This window comes from Aquila chrysaetos, chromosome 6 (assembly GCF_900496995.4).
Source record: "Aquila chrysaetos chrysaetos chromosome 6, bAquChr1.4, whole genome shotgun sequence".
NCBI classification, from domain to species: Eukaryota; Metazoa; Chordata; class Aves; order Accipitriformes; family Accipitridae; genus Aquila; species Aquila chrysaetos.
In genome coordinates, this window is record NC_044009.1 from 17,851,434 (window position 1) to 17,858,894 (window position 7,461).

The window sequence follows — 7,461 nt, forward strand, 5'->3', positions numbered from 1 at the left end:
AATGGGCACTGCTGTCATACTAGCATATGTTTAGCTGGAAAATATATGTGCCTGCTGCACAAATAGAACAAATACATATTTTCAAAGGAAGAAAAAAAATCATAGGATGTGCAAGCATACTATTAAAAGTCAAGTTGTATAGTATTGACAATTTAATAATGTCAGTGTATGAGTACAATCAGCCACAAACAGCAAAGATGAGAGGTTGTTCTAGCCTGTCAGCATCTGCATCCAGAAAAGCTCATCTTTCACACGCCTGCTGCCATGCAACAGCAGGAATGTACTCTTCTCTCCTCGAACTCACTCCAGAGACATTTGAATTTCCTTGTACCATCAAGGTCATGAAGGTATTCAGATAAACTAGTTGATTCAATCAGTGCGGGTCTCAGTACTAGCATTACCTCTGCTATAATTTGTGTATTTGAAAAATGAAATCCATTCTTTGCCTAAACATGCCTAATAGATGAGTAAGAGCCTTTCAGAGAATTTCAGTAACATTTTATATCCTTTTCATATTTTCAAGATATTGGCTATTGGCAAAGCTTCTAGCTGGACAGATTGGCAATTCCTAATCCTGTAAGGACATTCTTAAATACAAATACATTTTGGAAGTTGTCCTACTGAAGGAATTACTATCCACAGCACAGGCAGCCAGGTAATAGGCAGTGTTAGAAAGCGATATTGGGTCTCTGTTCTCCAAGTACATATTGGTCTGGTATGCAAGCCCTGAAGTCAATCTGGAATCAGAGTACTGAACAGAGGGATTTTTTGAGTCTAGAAAATGCTGACAAGAGAAGCTACATCTTAGCAAGCAGGAAGCCACAAAGGTTTAGCTCTAAATTTACTTGCACTACACAAAAAAATTAGTATTTGTTTGATTTAGTAAGCCCTAGTTTAGAAGGCTAACCTCAGAGGAAGATTTCACGTGAACAAGTCAGTCTGCATATGCTTTTTATCACAAATATTAAGCTAAGAAAAGTAACTCATGCTGCAGACAAATTGTTCTAGTATTCCACAAATGTCATTGTACAACAATAAGAAAGGTATTGTGAAACTCTAAATGGAGGCTTTCTGGTAGTTTATTTAATAGCACTTATTTCAATTGATTAAGAGTGTGCTGTGTTAAAATATTCATACATTGTGTTTGTTGAACATCAGCCCTATACAGCTGCTCACAGTTCACAGGCTTTAAAATTGGTAGGGACCTATTAATGAAGTGGAGAGATTGCATACAAGAGTTACATTAGAGTCACATTAACTGTATATGCAGTCTTGTAACTCAGTTTAAAGCTTCCCAGAGAAAGGTTAAGAACTGACAAAGCAGTTCCAACAAATTTTTGAACAATTTTTCTACTAAGATTAGCACGCTACCCCCCAGGTACCATACCCCCAGCGACATAGAAGTATTGTGAGAACTGTAGCTGCCTGTTCTATTTTAGCCTCTCCAGTTGTGAACCAGATTACTCAGTTTTTACCACATGCCTGAAGTTACTTATTTGAATTACACAGAAGTGAAGTTGTTAGGATGTGCAGTTTGGGAAACTTCCACTGATAGTGTGTAACCAGCAGTAAGACATTATATGAATTAAGTAATTCACAGAATATTACCAGTTACTGAAAGGGTATGTTATAATGTACAGCAAATAGGGGTTATAGGGTTAATGCCACAATTCCTATTCTTCAAGTAAATTGTTATTTTTGAGGTGCTTAATATTTTTCAGCAGTAGGAAGTAGCTTTTCCTTCTTCCTGATCTGTAATCACAACTCAGAAATTAAAAAAAACCAAGCATTTTTAAGTTAATTCACTACAAAAGAAAATATTATGGCATTGACAAAATAGTCTATAGTGCTCTGAATGTATTGCCAAACCAGTATCCTGTATTTGTGATTATCTGATATTTGAAGTGAGTCATGGCCATTAGAACAACTTCAGTCTCCAATAGAGATGTATAGGTGGCTTGTTTGTTGCTTTATAAGGGCATCATAATACAGTACTCCGTAAATAGTGTTAAACTATGGATTTGGAAATAATCCTTCAATTCTCTTTAACACAAGACACTTGTATTCCTGTATCACATTGTTTCTTACTAAAGTACTGGTTTAGAATCTTTCAGAAAACATTTATGGTAAAAAAATTCTTCAGATACATATTTCAGCTCAAAGTATATTCAGCTATTTTGTAGAAATATTGTAATATATTGAGCAAAGTGTGGCACAGAGGGATAAGAGGAAGAATCCCAGGTGGCAGTCCTTGTTGTGAATGTCTTACAGACAGCATTTATAAAATAAAATAACGGTCAGGAAAAAAAATACAAAAATAACATGGTAGAAAACAGTAAAAAAGTAATCATTTACAAAACTGAATATGAACCAAGTACCACCTTATTCTTTTTCTCCTTTCTTTAAGTATCCTCTCCTACAAATATTTTTTCAAAGGTGGTGTTAATTTTTTCAGGACAGTGAGAAATAATTTAAAAATTTAAGGAGTGGACAATAGACTGTTATCGTGTGTTACTATGTGTGTATTTGTATGCATATATAAACTACAGATCAGAACTACACTGAATAGAAGGACTGGTGTAGCATTTACTTATCCGGAAATATAAGTTTTGTTTCTGATTTTTAATCTCTGTTCAGGAAAAAAAGTTATTCTTGGTCACCTGTCAGAATCAATAACCCATTGTAGCATGGGAGGGAGGAGGGAAAGAAACAGGATCCCATGTCAGAAAAATTCCCATGATTCACGTATCTAAAAGATTCATGTTCCAAAACCAGATAGTAAATAACTGTAGGAAATCAAGGGAAGAAAATTGGTTTTGTCTGAAAATGAGGTTTTGCCTCAAAAAAAAAACCCCACCAAAACAGCTGCTTTTTATTCTAGCATCAGGAAAATAGTTTCTTGAATTATGTTTTGCATATATTTATTAGTCAATAAATTAAACTTGCTTGGTTTTTCACTTCAGTTCCTAAAGATTTAGAAAAAAACCCCATAAATTGCAGAACAAGCATTTAATCCAAAAAATATTTTGGTTATACTTGGCTTGCTGAATTATAGGGTATAAGGTTTCTCATATACCAGCCATCTCTGCTTGCTAAGATGGCTAGATACTAGTGGGACATAGATCATGTTGACAAGTTTCTTTTTTAATGTATAAACCTGCAGTAAGGTAAAGCATGCTACTGCACAGTAGCTCAAAATGTAACACTTCAGGAATGAAAATAATCCGTCAGCTCTTTACTAGTTCCTAAGCCACTTTCAAGACAGTGCAAGCACGAGGAAGGCATGCGATATTTAGACTAGTAAGCCTGTCACACCAGAAATAACTCAATGAGAAACTTAATGAGCTTTTCTTGAACATGTGAGCATAGTACATAGTTCAGCAACTGAAAAAAATCTTCAGTATTTGATTGGTTTTATAGCAAATCAAGCAATTAAGCAAAAGCTAAGTTCAGAGACATGGCTATAGCTAGATCTGAAAAGTGCCATTCTTGTAGCCTTATTTATATTTGGAGCTGGTCAAAATTTTTTTGACAGTATATTTTTTATCTCCATCACTAGATCTTGTCATCTACTACAGATAATCACTCTATATAATCCCCAACTGCTCAATTCCATTATAATCTGAGTTCAAATGTTTATGCTCCCACTGCTCTTGCGAATAGCAGAATGATTCCAGAGCCTCTCTTGCAGAGCTCTCCACTGTTACAGGAGTTAAGTGTTTACTTAAGTACTTTTTAGCCCCTAGTTAAGTGTTGAGGTGTTTTGAGATGCTGTAAACTAGACTGCACAATGATCAGTCTAGGACACCTTGAAATGCAAAAAGACATCTAGCAACAGAAACTGATGTTAGAGAATGAAGCTTGTGCTGCTGTCCATTCTTCTACATACACAAGTGGATGGTGAATGAAATATGACTACTATTTGGCAGCCAACAGGATCTTCCAAGTACCCTTCAGATTACCATAATTTTGACATGAGCACTCACGATCTTCTCCTTTAGCTACTATACCAGTGAAGATAATAAACAGCAGCATTCAGCACCTTCAATCTCATGACCTGGTCATACATGATCACCTGAGCTACCCAACAACTGAGTCTTTGAAGCTGCTTTGACACAAGAAAGCACCAGTATTGTGTGCTCTCAGTATGTACACAGCTGTAGATTCCCAGAGATGTCATTAGCATTTAGGATCTTCCATTGAAACACCAGAATTCTGTAGGTATTTTAAGAACATGAGTGAAGAACATTTCATTCTTCGTGGGCTGAAGCACTTTTAAGCTTTATTCATTAGTAATAAAAATGCATAAGGTCTCATGCAAGTCAGGTAAGAATAGTTCATTCAAGTCCCTGAGAGAGCACTATGGCTTCAAGGTACCATACTAATCGAATATCACAGTCATTTATGCACAATTCTGTAGGCATCTGACAAAACCAGTTGCCATATGCACATTCTAATGACTGTTCTACTTTGGCCTCTGCACAGCTACTCAGCATTTTGGAAAAAGTGGTGAACCTCCACTATGGTACAAAAAAATGGAGAAAAAATTAAACATCTGCATCCTCAAAGGAAAGAAAAATGTCTTCATCCATGTTAAAAGATTATGAAGAAGGGAAGACGAACAGATCTGACAAAAAGACCTGCCAGGATATTTTATTTCATCTCCTTTCAAAATGGGAAAGGAAAACTCAGTCAATACACCATGTATTGGAAGACATCTATAAATTTGTGATGTTCTACAATGCAAGTGCAGTGCTTGTATTCTCAAAGTCAAGATTTGTTGATAGTCTTCTCTCCTGCAACCTTCTTACATCTTATTGGGTATAATTTGGAGGCTTTGGGGAATTTTGTTTTGCCTGCTTTGGACATACATCAGCTGTGAACAATAGAAAATTTTCTCAAATTCTAAACATGAAGAAAAAAAGCATGTTAATGATAAACTGTTAGAAGACCAGTCCACAATTAAAAAAAAACCCTAATATTTTTGAATCTTTCAACCACCCAGGCCAGAATTCTGCATTTGATGCAGTATTGTATTCAGATCTAGGCTCCAAACTGGAGTATTGTGCAATAGATTTATAAATATTTGGCTAAGAATTTTTCTGTTACCGTATTGCAACTGAAAATTCTTAGTTCAGGCTCCAACAGTCACATAAAGAAAAATAAAAGCTAGAGATGGCTTGAAGGAAGATGTTTTGAAGCACCCTTCCCTCAATTTAAGTAATTAGAAGTACAGGCATACAGTATAGCCAGAAAAAAACATTAAAAAAAACATTGATTTTTTTTGTGTACTAATTAAAATTTTTCTCAACTGCAGAGAACAGCATGTTGGGGGGGAGGGGGGTAGCAACTGAGAACAGACATCAAATTATTGTCTATCAAAGGAAGTTAGAGGTAATTTCCCAGGAATTAGAGTGCAAAATGTTCAGACCCATTTGTAGTCCACATATATAAGACCGAGCAGCCTTTAAAACACAAGAAGTTTCCAGATCAAATCAATATTTTAATAGAATAAACCCTACATCATTCACAAGCACATACAGAGAAAAAAAATATTAAGGCCCAACATAATTTAGAGAATTTATATGATCTTTTTCAAGGTGTTGCTAAATACTAATTTTTTGAAGTCACAGGTTTGATGAGGACATTGTACAAAAACATGCAGAGGCAAATATGAAAAGTTTAGGGAACAGCATGAATGTTTATGAACTCCCTGCTAGTCTGTCTCTATTACTACCTTCTACAAGGTAATTTGAAAATTTAGGTGAAATCAGCAGCAATATTGATAAAGTCTTCAAATGGATAAGAAAGGCAACTGTTTGCTTTCAAATACTCTGAGGGTGGTTTTTCTAAATTTCCAAACAAGGCAGGAATGAGGTACAAGGGTTGTGAGATAAGACACAGTTGTGAAGTAGCAGAAGTTCTAAAACATTTCCAGTAACTTGAGTACTCAACTATTTGTAGTCTGTCTATAGTATCTGATTTCCCCCCTAAATTTGTATATTTTATGAAACATATAATTAGATATGCAAGCAGTGATATACCAGTTTCACAGTACTTGGTAGTTTCCCCCACGTATTTTTACCTGAGCTACTTGTGAACCTTGGTGTCTGTTCCAAGTAGACATACCAAGCAATACAGAAAATTGTGGGACTAACAGTCTGACTTGTAGCTGTATTCAAGTTAATGTGGAGAATGCTGTATAGAACTGATGAGAATTTTTGGATAGAGATTGAGAGAAAGCAACACTTTAGAAACTGAGCTGGAGGCTTTGGTCTCTCCCTCTCTGTTCTCTCAAGCAGCATAATTTAAATGCAGGGCTGCTAGTAAAGTTTGGATTCTGGAAAGTCTCTCTCAAAAATAAACCAAGTAAAAAGATACAGTCAGAGGACAGCTCCTTCCCCATATTCCACACGGGAGGCACATCTCGGGAATTAGGAACATTGATCTAGAAGGCACATGAAGGGTAATCAGGTCTAGTTCCCCCCCAGACAGCTACATTGTTAATTATTGACTACTTTCACAATGACCTTCAAGTAGTACTTCAGAAAGAAAATAAGACAGTATGGGTCAGACTAAATCTATGCAGGCTTCTTCCAAAGAGGGTTTTCTGCTACTGTAGGAACATCTATAATGTATAGCTGTGGCAATGAAACAAAATGAAGTTATATATGGTTTGGAGTGCATACTGGGCCTGAAGACAGCAACTAGTCTTTTCATGACATTTTTCTCAGGTGAATTAAAAATTTCATTACAAATTTTGACTAAGTTGTTCCATAAGCAGCAGTTTAGCAACTCTTTCCCCTGAAAATTATGAACACTTAGTTAAGAAAGCCAGCCAGCTACAAGTAAAAGTGTTTCAAAAGAGGAAAAAGGTTGTGATTTTCTGAGAATCAATTAGATGACATTAAATGTCTAAAGAACAGGAAATAGGTAAATCTGAAGAGCTTAAAGCACTGGGAATTTTTCTGTAGAGCTGCAGCAAAAAGAATGCAATATGCTATTCAATAAAATAGGCCATTCAATAAAACTACACAGGGAGTAATTCAGCTCAGTTTGTAAGTTCTTCATAAATTGCCTTAATATCTTAGAAATTATATATGGCTACATAGAGCAAAGATAGCATACTTCAACAGGCATATACACCTATCTTTAACCTAAGAATATCACGTGCCTTACAATAATAAAATAATTAAAATATTTTTTTCAGAGCCAACTTTGCTTCTTCAGCAAATTTTTTGAAATGGAGCAGAAAACCTACATCACCCGCCTAACCACTACCACCTATTTTCCAGAACAGCATAATGCAAAACAGAGCTTATTAGACTTTTCTATATGCCAAGCTAATAAAAGTACCAGAGTGCATGTTAAAAGCTGTTAATTAAGTTGGTATCTAAGCCCATAAAGCTACTACTCCTATTCTGATCTGTTAATCAGATGTAGAAGCTCAAACTACAGCAA